This window comes from Chelonia mydas, chromosome 1 (genome assembly GCF_015237465.2).
Source record: "Chelonia mydas isolate rCheMyd1 chromosome 1, rCheMyd1.pri.v2, whole genome shotgun sequence".
NCBI lineage: Eukaryota > Metazoa > Chordata > Testudines > Cheloniidae > Chelonia > Chelonia mydas.
The window spans coordinates 291,502,116-291,515,603 of record NC_057849.1 but is presented as its reverse complement, the minus strand read 5'-3'; the positions used below and the strand labels follow the sequence as shown (position 1 = coordinate 291,515,603).

Here is a 13,488-nt window from a genome sequence, read left to right as displayed (position 1 = left end):
GAACATACATTGTATCTAAGCTATAAACTGGATGCACTAGATGTATTATGCTAATTATAGATAAAGCTTAATTCTTGTTATAAGGCTCTAGCATTTAGACACCTCTCTGTTTTGTTGTGCCCCTAAAGTATGTTATTTGTGCATTGTCACCTGAGAATCACTAGCTGTTTTGATTGCTATTTCCCACAGTAAGTCAGTTCCTTCATTTCTGTAACACTTCAGGACTGCTTTGTTATATGACACTCTGCTGCCAAAACTTTAGTCCATGTTCTCAGCTACAGCAGGAAACTTTCCCTTTGCTGGCTCTTGGTCCTGTACTGACTGCTTACAATCCACTGAGACTGACTGTATGTTGTTTATTCATAGTCCTATTTACTCTTGTACGATCCCATTCTTTGCATAATTGCATTGATAACCCATTAAAGTGAAGACTGGGTTGAAATGTTATTGTTGTCATTTAAGGCTGTGGGAGCTGTGGCTCAGTACAATTTGCAAAATCTGAATCAAGTTTACATTCCACTGTAGCCTATGGTTACTCTGCAACTGAGCTGTTTTTTTATCATTAGTTCTAGTTTAAATGTTTAACCCCAGGATAGTCACATAGTAAATTCCATTTCTGATGTTAAAACATTTTTCCTCCAGTAAATATGTTTTATTTATTGAAATCAGCTGTCCGGTTTACTGCATCTTATTCATGTGCATGTTGTTAAGCTCTCTGATTTATGTCAGCATTGCAATGTATATTAACAACTCATACCACCTACCATCAGCTATAGCATAACTATGTTGGTTTGTGTCAATGGGTGAGCATCTAAAGATTTACATAGCTCTGCAGTCAACATTTGTTTGCTTTACAGTCGATGTGTTGTGTCATTAAGCCCAAGATTTAGCTTTTGAAATAAATCAGCAACATTTTTAGAAGTAGGCTTTGCTCACATTGGTCTCATCCTTTGAGAATTTATGGAGTAGGGGCCTGAATTTAATAGAGGTTGTTCATACTTACCACTTGTAAGTCGCTGAGGCCCTGATCCTGCCTCGATTTACACATATGCTTAACATTCTGAGTAGTCCCAGTGAAGAGAATGGGATCTCTCAGCATGTGTAAAATTAGACACACGAGTAAGTCTTTGCATCACCATGGGTGTATGTTTTGGGGCCAAACAATTCCCCCATGCAGCCCACAGTACAGGTCCTCCTGTTCGTGGGGTATTTTCCTCCTGTAATTTCTAATGTGTTTCTGTACTTTCAGGAGTCTCCTTTGCTCCTTGATTACATCTCCTAAAAGAAAAAAACCACAAAGTCACGAAGGGAGCAACTATAGAAAAGTTCGTATCAACTGTCCTTACTGTAACACCAAAGGGGATGAGTGATGTAACAGGTAAGATCCACTTTTGGGTCCCTACTGGCCATTATTGGTTTTGAAGCAGTTAAACTAACCACAGACCTAACTACTCAATACGTTTCCAATAGTGGCCATGTCAAAAGTTTCATTAGAAACAACTCCAGCAACTGTTCAAAAGCCAGCAACTAAATTCTACCAGGTTTTATCACTCTAACTACCTAATAAATACATTTCATTGGTTTGATTCCAGTTCTGTCTGATGTCATCAAAGATGTTAGATCTGTAGCAAAGAATTTCAGCTGCTGAAACAATGTGCAGTAACTATGAGACAAGCTTAATGAAGCATAGGAGTACTAGCAAGGTGTCTAATGATGCTTTTCTACTAAATAAAGGCTGCTAGGGGTAAGATGCAGAGCTGCATCTCTGCACCATAGCATAGATTTCACAGCCCAGGCTGAGGGATGTGCTAAATTGGTTTAAAATCAGATTTGCACCTTCCTGATCCTGGGCTGGAGAGAATTTGGGTAAAATCTGGCAAATAGTTTCAGCCCCAAAAAACCAACAAAACAAACAACCTGAAAAGTTTTGGAAATGTTTTGTTTTGACAAGTAAGCCACAATCTTAAATGCACAATTTATGGAGCCTGGAATAGTGATGATAAAGTAGAGAGCATTTCACCTTTAGGCAACCATTCAAATGTAGCCCAGACAGGTAGTGAATGAAAGATGTTTACAGTTCTATGGCTGCTCAGTGACCTCAGTGAGCGAATAAGATAACAGTCTCAATCCAATTCAGTGCATTGCCCTATTGAAGCTCTGGTGGGGGAGCCATACACTCTTTGCCCCACGTTTGGGGGATGTTATGCAGCAGGAATGTAAGCTGATCCTGTGATTGACTGGTGCAACAGTCCCTTGAAGTCTGAAATCCATTGGCATCTCGTAGTTGCTCTAACTTTAAGCGCTCGGCCTGGTTTGGCCTCTAGGCTCAGGAGAGCACTGAAGTGTCAAAGCTTTGGTCTAGTTCATCTGAGGATCTAGTTTCAGGTGTCTACTTCACAAAATTGCCACTGCAGCTAATGCTAATTAGCGGTCATGGCAGAGAGATAAAGGAGCAAATGGGGAGCAAACATAAGCTTTCACTTAGGTCTTGCTCTACACTGTACTTGCAGAGCCCCTCCTGTGTAGATGCAGCATATGCCAAGAAAACGAATTATTTTAAGGCCTGTGTTATACAGGAAGTCAGATTAGATGGGATAGTCCCTTCTGGCCTTAGAATCTATGAAGGAGCTCTTCTGCTGGCATAGTAACAGCACCTCCACGAATGGCACTAGGGCTGGCAGTCTGTATTGCAGGAACTACGCCAGCATCTCCTTGTAGTGTAGACACAGCCTATGATGATTGACAGTACTTTTCTGTGGGTGTAGATACCACCCACCTAAACAAAGATCGCTACCTTGCCAGAAGTCCTCCTCTGTCACCATGCTAGCAGCTGGGAGTTGAGCTGGTATTGCTAGGACGCTCAAGGGTGTGGTTTTTTCACACCCCTGGCTGACATAGTTATGTTGAATCAGTTCTAACTCTAGATCAAGCCTGGTTATACCAACAGAATCACTTGTTTGTTGGCATAATTGTATTTATAATTGCAGGGTCTGCTGGCACCGCTATGTCAGCTAGCAGGGGTGATTTTTTTTCCCCACACTCCTAACCAGCATAGCTATGCTGCCAAAACTTTGTCGTATAGATCAGGAGTAAGGGCTGCCCTGCACACAGAAGTTGCACCAGTTTACCTATAGGTGTGATGTTAAATCAGTGTTGCTCTGTACTCAGACACTTACAGCATTTTAGCTTGCACCTGCAAAACCAGATGGACTGCTATCAGCCAGGTTTAATTTGCTGTTAGTGTCCACACATAAAATTAGACCTGTTTAACATCACACCAATTAACTTGTGTGCATAAGCCAGGCCTAAAGCTAGTTCTTTCACTGTCAGGGTGGAGGAACAATGACAAAGTGGTGGTGGTATCACAGCCCTGGCTGGACCTGCTTTAGAAACAAATGGAACATTTCCTTCTCACCCATCATACAAAAATAGATCAAATTGAATAAAAACATTGTGTGTGCACACGGGCAACAGGCTTTTGAGGACCCTTTTGTGTAGCATTACAACTACGGAGTTTTGTTAATTTTCCTCGTTAAAACTAAATCTCCTTTGAGTGATGGCCCCTATTTGTATTCCATACTGGGGTACACATGCACGCCATGCGTCGGAGTCCGGCAGTGTTTCTTAGCCGTGGCCATTGATCCACACATGGGTAATGCATCCCTCATGCTTGTAGCCGAGGGTATAATAGGTCGTGTGGGTCGTCGCTTCTCCTGTTCCTGCCTTTTCACACTCTTAGTTTTCACTAAGAGAGTGACTACTGTCCGTTTGTTGTAGATAGTTTAGGTAGTGAAGTTCTTTCCCCAATTAAGGACCATTTCCTATTCCTTCCCCCCCCCCCCCCCCGCACACACACCACCTGACTATGTCCTGGATTCCAGGTTCTAAAAACTGTCTGCGCTCATTCTCTGTGAGCGACGAGCACCAGAGTGCCTGGACTGCCTCGGCGAGGCACATATTGCGGCTCACTGCTCCCTTTGTAAGTCCTTCCTGCCCCAAACCTGGGAAGCTCAGGAGCTCCACCTCCATACGTAAGTGATGGAACTAGGAATGCTGGGGGTGCTGCCGCACACCGCTCTTGAAGTGGTTTCCATCACATGCAGGGTTTACAATTTGGTTCAATGGCCCTCAGCACCCCCACGATACAAATTATTCCAAGGCCCCTGCCTCCAGAAGTTCCCACCAGAGGAAGCTATGCGACCGCATGCACACTCGGTTCCGGGACCATTGGACCTCCAGCACAGTGGCCGTCCCCAGTGGTGAGCGCCCCTCCAACCACCGCGTGTGCCCCGGCTCCGGCTGTACAGAAGATGAAGAAACACGCTCATGGCACAAGAGCAGAGCCCCTCCGTGGACTGCTCCCAAGGGCAGCATTTTGCATCAGGCTGGGTGACATGTCATGCGTGAATCTGGCCAGACCGGTGCCCAAGCTTCCCTGGCTGGAGGGTAAAGCTTGGAGCAAACAGGATCTGCAAATGGTATCCATGTGTCTGGAGCACTCACTAGCATACATACCGCCCATGCCACTGCTCCCGCCTCCCACCCCCCAGGCCTCCTGGACAAGCTAGCCCTGCTCATGCTGCTGGGGCCCTCTGGCATCTCCATGGGCTCCAAAGACTGCTGACTGCTCAGAGCCTCTCATCAGCAGTGGAGCTGATACTCCTGTACTGCCATCTCCTCTCCTCGCCGAACCCTTGCTCAGCCGAGATGTCCCCACTTCAGAAGACAAACTTCTGCTGTTGCCAGCTAGGCCCTTTCCAGCGCTGACCCACAGCCCTCCCACACTGACAGTTCCCTCAGTGGCAGAACTCTCTTCGGAATCGGAGGAAGTTTTGGAGCCAGATCCGTGGTTTTCCCTGATGTCACACCACAGTTTGGACTTGTGTCCCCACCAGCCTATGATCCAGCAGTGAGGGTCTGGTACCATTACTTATGGGGCCCACCGCTTCCATGGATCCCTTCCCCTGGTCTGAACTGGGCAGCCTGGGACCTTTAAAATCAATGCCATGCATCTGATCGTACATCCCCTGCTTCTCCAGCGGCACCTTCGAGAAAGTGGTACCAGTTCACTATCCGGCTCTAGCTCCACTGGTCCCTAGGGCCTCTTTCTCTCTGCCAGACAAGGCACTTATTCCCCTCTCACTTTCTCTACTGGACAATCATGGGCAACATCAGGACTTGCTTCAGAGGGTAGCAGCAGATCTGGGGATTCCCTTGGAGGAGGTTCAGGACCAGCACCATCAGCTTTTGGACATTCTCCAATCTCAGGGGCCCTCCAGGGTGGCTGTACCTGTTAATGAAGCCATCCTCCAACCAGTGCGGGTGGTATGGCATACCCCTGCCTCCTGTGCCCCCACACCTAAATTCTCTTGTCATCCACACAGCAGAAGAGCAGGCATGCCAGCACCTGCAGAAGTCAACCCCTCCAGATCGGGCAGCATAGCATGTGGATGAAGCCATCCTCCACTGCTCGGGAGGAAAGTATATTCCTCGGTGGCATTACAGTTCCAGATTGTGAACTATCAGGCTCTGCTAGGCAAGTATGATTTTAATAACTACGGTAGGCTAGCAGAGTTCTGGGACAAGCTGCCACCAACAGCAGCAATTTCAGGCGCTGGTAGACGAGGGGTGCTTGGTTGCCAAGATGAGCATCCAGGCAGCTGTGGATATGGCTGACACGTGCTCTTGCTCTCTCATGAGCAGGGTTGTCGTGCACTAGGACTCGTGGCTCCAGTCCAGCTTCCCCAGAGAGATCCAAGATACACTCAAGGACCTCCCCTTTGATGAGAACAAGCTGTTCCATGACAACACCAACTAATCCCTTCACTCATTGAAGGACTGCACATTATGGGCTCTTGGTATATACAACCCGCCACCATGTGATGCAGACAAGAGAGGCAGCAATTCCATCCACACCCGTACGCGACTTACCCAGCATACTACCATCAGGAGGCAGTCCCACGTAAATGGCACTGCTCTCAGTGCCCACACTTCTCTGCTTCTGCCACAACCACCTTCTCAACCCCCTACCACCAGCAGCCAAAACCTGTTTTGACATGCCAGTCGGGACCTGCAAACTTCCCCCAATGCCACCTTCAATGCCCCATGTCATCTCTGGGGGCTGTCTTGCCTATTTGCACGCAATTGGGGCAAGATCATCCACCATGGATACTCCATAGAATTTCTCTCATTCTCCCTGCATCAGCACCCCCCTAGCAGAAACACTCCGTGAGTCTTCATTAAGATCTTTGCCTTGGTAGCAGCACAAATGAGCCATCACAGCTACTTAGTATACCCCTATCTAGATGACTCAACTCTGCCATCCTCACCCTTTGCACTCTCCTGGCATCTGTAGGTATTTATGTCAATAAGGAAAAATCTATGTTGATACCTATAGAGACTATCCACTTTATTGGAGCATGGCTCAATTCCATTGTGGCATGGGCTATTCTTCAGGTGGACCAATTCACAACATTGACAACCATTATCATGGACTTGTGTCACAGGCTATGTACCACAGTCCACCATTCTCTCATGTAGTACCACAGAGGCGCAGGTTGCTATATGTCCAAGGAGAGAATGTCTACGCATGTGTTGCCTCCACCTTTGACTCTTTTCCATCTACAGCCCCAACACACACCATGTGGAGGCCATGGTCATTGGCTGGACAGTGCTGGCCTCCCTTAGAGGGAGGACGGATCCTTCCACTGTTGTGGTCAACACCCCCTTCTTCCCTTCCACCCCACAGGCCACCATTACAATGAAGGCTTCCCTCATGAGCCCATCTAGATCATCACATGGCCAGGGTGTCTGGACACCCCAGGAAGCCAGGCTGCATATAAACATGCTAGAACTGTGGGTGGTCTGTTTCATGTGCCAGGCAATTTTTCCTCTGATCCAGTCCCACCGTGTTCCATTGCTCTCCAACAACACTGCAGCAGTTGTGTACATCAACAAGCATGGTAGCGCTAAGTCACCTTCCCTCTGCTCCGAGTCTGTCTGCCTTTGGAAAAAACGGTTACTGACCTTCCATAACTGTTGTTCAAGATGTGTTGCTCATGTCCATTCAATGCTAGGGGTGTGTGTGTGTGCTGGTAACACACTCCCAAGAATCAAAAGCTGCCACTTTATTGTTCCAGGGAAGCCATAGCGGAGAACTCACAGGGCGACATTTTCCTCTTCCCCTGGATGAGTGACATCTGCTATGCCTTTCCCCACAAGATCCACTGGGATCAAGTCTCCATGGTACTCATAGCCCCATTCTGGCCCCGTCAATTCTGGCTCATGGATCTCCTCAGGCTCTGCACCTGCACACTGCTGCTCCTCTGAACACTGCCAGATTTCACACAGGATCAGGGCAAGATCCAGCATCCCAATCTGGGCCCTTTTCACCCCTAGCCTGGTATTTGGATGGGGCTCAAGGGTAGATGGCTTGCTCCACCCAGTGTGACATATCCTTAACCAGAGCAGGAGGGCATCGACCAGGGCCTGCTACCATGATAAATGAAGGTGCTTCATGCTACGGGCTCACCACCATCACCACCCATTGAGTACAATATCTGTACCTATCTCCTCTACTCCCTTCTCAAATCTCAAAATGTCAGGCCTTGCCCTCAGCTCTTCATGGGTCTACTTGGCAGTGTTCAGTGCCTTTCTCCCACCTCTGGATGGCACACACTACCATCATCCATTTCATGAAGGGTTTACTCAATGCCTTCCTGCCAATACTGAGACCCACATGCCTCTTGGACCTTAATCTCCTTCTCTTTCACCCTCTGAGCCACTGGCAACATGCTCCCTCTCCATGAAGGTGACATTCTTGGTAGTCAAGAATTATCTATTACCTCAGCTAGATGGGTCAGTGAACTGGCAGCCATGACAGATACGCCCTTCCACCCCCCTTCCCCCGAAACGTTGTATTCCACAAGGACAAATTGTCATTGCCACTACACCCTAAAAGTAGTTTCTCCTAACTCAGTGCATCCACCTACCTGTTTTCTGCCCCAAACCACGTCTCCCATGCAGGCAGGGTCCTGCACTTCCTCACTGATGGCCGTGCACTGGCATTCTACCTCCACAGGACTTGCTCCTTTTGCGCATCACAGAAACTAATTTGTCCATTGCCGACCAATCTGAGGGCCGAGCCCTTTTCCTGCAGTGAATCTCCAAATGGGTCACCGGGTGCATCCTCGAATGCCACACACAATTCAAAATACCCCTGCCTGATGGAATGCCAGTGCACTCTGCCTGCCTCACGGATGTCTCGTGGCAAGACATCTGTCATGCAGCAACCTGGTGTTCCGTCCACATGTTCATGACCCCCTACGCCATTGCACAAGTAGCAGCTATGGACACTGCTGTAAGCTAAACTGTACCACAGACCTCACTTCCTATTGCATCCTCTCACTAACCCTTGCTTGCTAATCACCCACATATAGAATACATATACAGACCATCACTTGACAATGAAGAGGGGGTTACTTACCAGTTAACTGGCGGTTCTTCAAAATGCCTGGTCCCTATTTGTATTCCAATACCTGCCCTCCATCCCCTTTTCTGTGCAGTCCTGGATACAGCAGTAAAAACAGGACACTAGAGAGGCATTGCCCTGCCTGACCTATTACACCCTCTGCTGTGAGTGCAAAGGGCTACACTAGGCACGTTGGGGTCAACAGACACTGCTAAGAAACACTTCTGGACTCAGGTGCAGGGCAGACATGCGCACCCCCACATGGAATACAAATAGGGACCACAGGTGTCCAAGTACTTCCAGTTACAGATAAGTAGCCTCTTCAGCCTGTGTATTTGTTCCTGCTTTGTTCTCCCTGAACCTTGACATAGTTCACTCCAATGAGGTGGGTTCTCTACCCATTATTGCCAGGTGTCAGACGCATAATGCTAGGGTGAAACAAACTTTCTATGTTTCTCCTATTCATGCACATATTTGCATGCATATTTGCTTATACAAAAAAGCTTTTGTACAGGCAAATGTAGTAACAAGGCACCTTATTACTGCACTTATGTATACTTAACTAAAATATGCATGCATAAAATGAGCAAGTATAAAACTAGAGCTGAGGCTGGCTGAAAAATTTTGCCTTACACTATTAGGAGCAGGAAATATGAAGAGGTCAATCTTTAAAAAAATATTCATGTTCTTATGGAGGAACTAGACAACATTGCCTTCAGTGCATGTAAGCTTTTCTCTGCAAGCAGAAATCCTTTGCCATAAGTCTCCAGAGTGTTGTGACATGAACCCTGAATCAAAGAGGCAAGAAAACGCTTCAGGAGTTGCCGAGTTGTAATAAAGGCTATTGTGCCAGACCAGAATCCCTTGGACTACAGGTAAAGCAGCTTCTAGGGCAGGCTTAAGGAATGTTTTCATCCCTTAAATCTGTAAAGATGCCACTTGAAGTTCAGGTCACATGTTGCTCCACTCTGCCCTTGATTGGGGAGCCAAGTTGGGATACCCATTTCAGGAGAGCAGTTGACCAGGCTTCAAGCACTTGACTTTCCTCTCTGGGGTTGTTCTTGTTGGTCCATCTCCACATGAGCTCCATAAAGATGGCTCTGGATGAGGGAAAAGTGTTTACTCACCTGTAATTGGAGTTTGCCCAGGTATGTTGCCTGTGCAGAGTCACACTCATCCAGGCTTCTTTCCTCCCTTTTTAAAGGCCTTGGCTGGTATTTCAGCAGCAGAAAGGAACTAAAGGTGGCTGTGGAAAGGGTCTATCACTGCACTGAACAGTTGGATTCCCAAGAGAGGATGCATGACCTTGCTGCTTATTGCGTTACACAAGAAAGTTAAACTGGTTTAACTAAGGGCTTTAAATGCTACGGCAGCATACTTGTTCCACTGTAGCACTTCATTGTAGACACTACCAACGGCAACAGGTGGGGTTTTCCTAACAATGTAGGTAATCTACCTCCTCGAGAGGCGATAGCTAGAGTGATGGAAGAATTCTTGTTGACCTAGCACTGTCGACACTGGGGGTTGGATTGTCTTAACTACAGATTTCGGGTGGTGTGGATTTTTCACTCCTGAGCCACACAGTTATGCCAACTTAATTTTATAGTTTAGACCAGGCTCTCAGATGCAATTTGAAACAAAGCTTATTACTGAATTAAGAGCCATTTGCCAGATTTAACTAGATTTTAAAGATGTGATTTAAAACCAATGAAATCTTCTGAGTAGGCATTTATTTTAGTTTCAATGCTGTCGTTAAAACCTGTTTCTACTCAATGTTTTCACAGGGTTTGCCCTGGGTAAGACAGACTCACATTAAACCAACTTTGTGTAGACAAGGCCCTTGTCTTAATTTTCTTGGAACTACAGTTGGAGAATCTAAGCTAGATATTAGAGATTGACTGGCATTGGGGAAGGAATAATCGTTATAATTAAGGCACAAAACTAGGAATCAGAAAGTCAGGCTGTTTCCAGCTTTGCTACAGGCTTTCTCGTGTGCTCTTGGGCTAGTTAACTGTATATTTAATCTGTACAACAGCTTCCTGTAAAAACATAAAATACTGAGGTTAAATTCATTAGTTTAAATAGAAGACTAAGGTTTTTTTTTTCTTTTACAGGAGTGCATATTTCTCCTAGTTACCTCAGAGCGTTTTTCATCCTGGATCCTCTACTTTCCAGCTAGATCATCTTGAATGGCCACCCCTTTTCCTAACGTTACAGCTCCAGTGTGACTCACTGCATTTACAACAGTTGCCTGTCAAAGTCTAATGGACTGTAACTTCATATCCTGCAGCAGTAGCTTACACAGCTCTTCTAGCAGTTTCTCAGCTAGAATTAGTGGCTCTTAACCTGTGGTCCATGGAGTCCTTCAGGAGAGGCCACAGAATAAAGCCTGAATAGGAAACAGAGGGCTTAAGGTTTCTTCAACAGTAAAGCCTTGGTCACATAGTCAAGGCAACTGCATGCCCTCCTACAGTGCCCTCATTTGAAAGTACCTCACCACTGCTAAACTGCCCCCTACCAAGGCCACTTTTACACTAGAAAAAGTATCAAAAATTACTAAAGTAGTAGAGTGAAACCTGGCCTTGCTAAAGTAAATGTAAAAACTCCTGAGTCAAGATTTCACCTCTTATACAGACAAGGCAGGTTTGTAGTTTTAATGGGTCAGGTGCCCCTTGCTGGCCACCTACCAGACCGCTGTGAGGGGAAATCAAGCCTCTGGTTCCCAAAGGGAGTCTACCCACTACCTCAATCTTGGGGGTCGTAGGCACACAACTCAGCATGCAGACCTGCAGTCTAACACACCCTTCTAAGAGCTGGAACCTACTGTCCAGCTGCGGGGCCCCTCTGGGCACAAAGATGACCCTTTAGACTCCTCTGTACTTAAACACAGCCTTTCCCAGAACGTCACCTGAAAGGTGTGAAACCTTCTTGTTATAGTTAGACTCTGGGCAAAAACACTTCACCACTTGTGCATGTCTCCCAAAAGTTAAACACAACGGCTCATTTACCTAATCGTTATAAAGCACAATTAAGTACAGCTGTACAGAAAAAAAACATGCTAACTGGAGAGAGTTAGGGATTACAGAGAAGGCAAACACAGCAGCATAATTTCCATTTAGTTTTATATGCCTACAAAACAGCAATTCATTTCAGAACTCTCCTGTGACAGACTGTGGTGGAGATTTAGCCATTTAAATGAAACCTTCTGAGCCAGTATAGTTTAAGACCAAAGACACATTACTTGAAGTTTAGTCAAAAGAATTTATTAGAAAAGATTATGCACTACATAAAACTATTTTTAGAATATTATTTCAGTAGACAGCACTCCAGCCTTAAACACCACAGCATAGACTTTACCCAGCCACTGTGCTCCTGAAGATACATCTTTAGGATGAGACATTCAAGCAGCATGCACAGTGAAACCATTTGAAGGAGTGCGGGGAAACTCCTTGTGATTTGCCTAAATTCACAAAATGTGTAACAATTTAATAAATTTTCTCAAGGCAATTTAGATAAGATGAATTTGTCTTCTCAACCTTCTCAGCATCAACTGGGCCCAGAGCTCCTGCTGCCACTTTGTATTTTGCATTAGTGCATGTTGGGAAATCCCAACAACTAGGGGTTAACACAGAGTTTCAATAAATATCAACAGGAACACAGCTTTAATACTAGTCGTTTAACAAAAAGATGTTCACAAAGTTAAAGCACATGCCTTCTCATGCAGTCATATTAAAGTAGACCTTGCTGATTTTTCTGGAAAAATATAGGATAGTCTATGTATTAAGGCAATGCATTTTTAATTTAAACACATCCATTTTAATGGACTGCATATTTTCTGATAAATTCTTAAATATTTCAGTTGTAAAAAATAAGGTTTACTGATCACATTTTAATCTATCAGATACTCTTCATTAGGATTTGAAATACAGTGGAGCATCACTATAATAATCACTGCCCCAATAAGAATGTGGTAGTAAGTGGCATCTTGTCTTCCAGACAGGAGCTGTGGAAACAAAAATTAACAAATCCTCCCTTCCCGCCCGCAACATGTTGAAAGCAACCATCCCTCCAGCTCTTCACCTCCTACTTCCCTTCAAAAGGACAATTACCTATTTCCTAAAAGGAGCATTATAGTGAGGCTCAACTGTATAGAGTAAAAAGATATAAAAATCATTAAACTCCAAAAATTCACCAGAGGAGGAAAATGCAATAAAAGTAAGTACGCATGGCGTGATTAACCAGGATAGACATAGCAATTTGCTACAAGATTTGTCAAAAAGTGCTAACCAATTTTAGCTTAAAATAGATTGAGAGTTCATACAAATTGCTACAACTGTCTAAAACTGAATCACTTTTGAAAGATCTAAAACATGGCTTGATTGTAGAAAATGTATTATACTATCAGTCTCCAATTTACATAAGATTTTGATTTAGGCACACAAAAATAAATATAGCAAGTCAAATGCTTCAGTAAGTCTGCAGAAAGTTAAAAACAAGTGATCAACTGTTTTGTGACAGCATTTAGTTACACACGTCTATATCCCTTATTTTATCTTTCATCTCATGGAAGGGAATGGACAAGCATTTGAAAGTCCCCTATCAAAGACTGCTATGTGGATGGTAACATGCCAGAAGGTAAATTACACCACATTGCAGGGACTAAGTGTCAGCATGGCACATTCACACTGTTGAGACCTTTAGTTGGAGCACAAAGGTCCTGGGCTCACAAACAACAGTATCACCAGAGCACAGTACTGAGGGACTCACACTGCATTTGTTAATGCTGCCCTTCAAAAGGAAAAGGAAAGCAAGGTCCTGTCTACCGCACCCCTAGTCACTGTCCCGATGAAAGTTAGAAGGAGCTGAATAGGTGCTCTTTCCTTAGAGCCGGTAAAAATCTCAAGGTCCTGGCAAACATATCCTCTCAGTTTAAAGCAGGTTCTACTCAACATTGCAAGCATTCCGGTAACACACTTAATGGCTCCCACATTTACCTTTAGAATGACTGGACTATCTGT

General features: G+C 45.2%; 1 long non-coding RNA gene across 1 annotated transcript; it reads left to right on the top strand.

The window, feature by feature from the left end:
* The first annotated feature begins 323 nt into the window (after nucleotides 1–323).
* LOC122466232 lies at nucleotides 324–12,736 on the top strand. The gene is made up of 2 exons (XR_006291598.1): nucleotides 324–1,378; nucleotides 10,585–12,736. It is a non-coding gene; the product is annotated as an uncharacterized LOC122466232 (long non-coding RNA).
* Nucleotides 12,737–13,488: the final 752 nt, after the last annotated feature.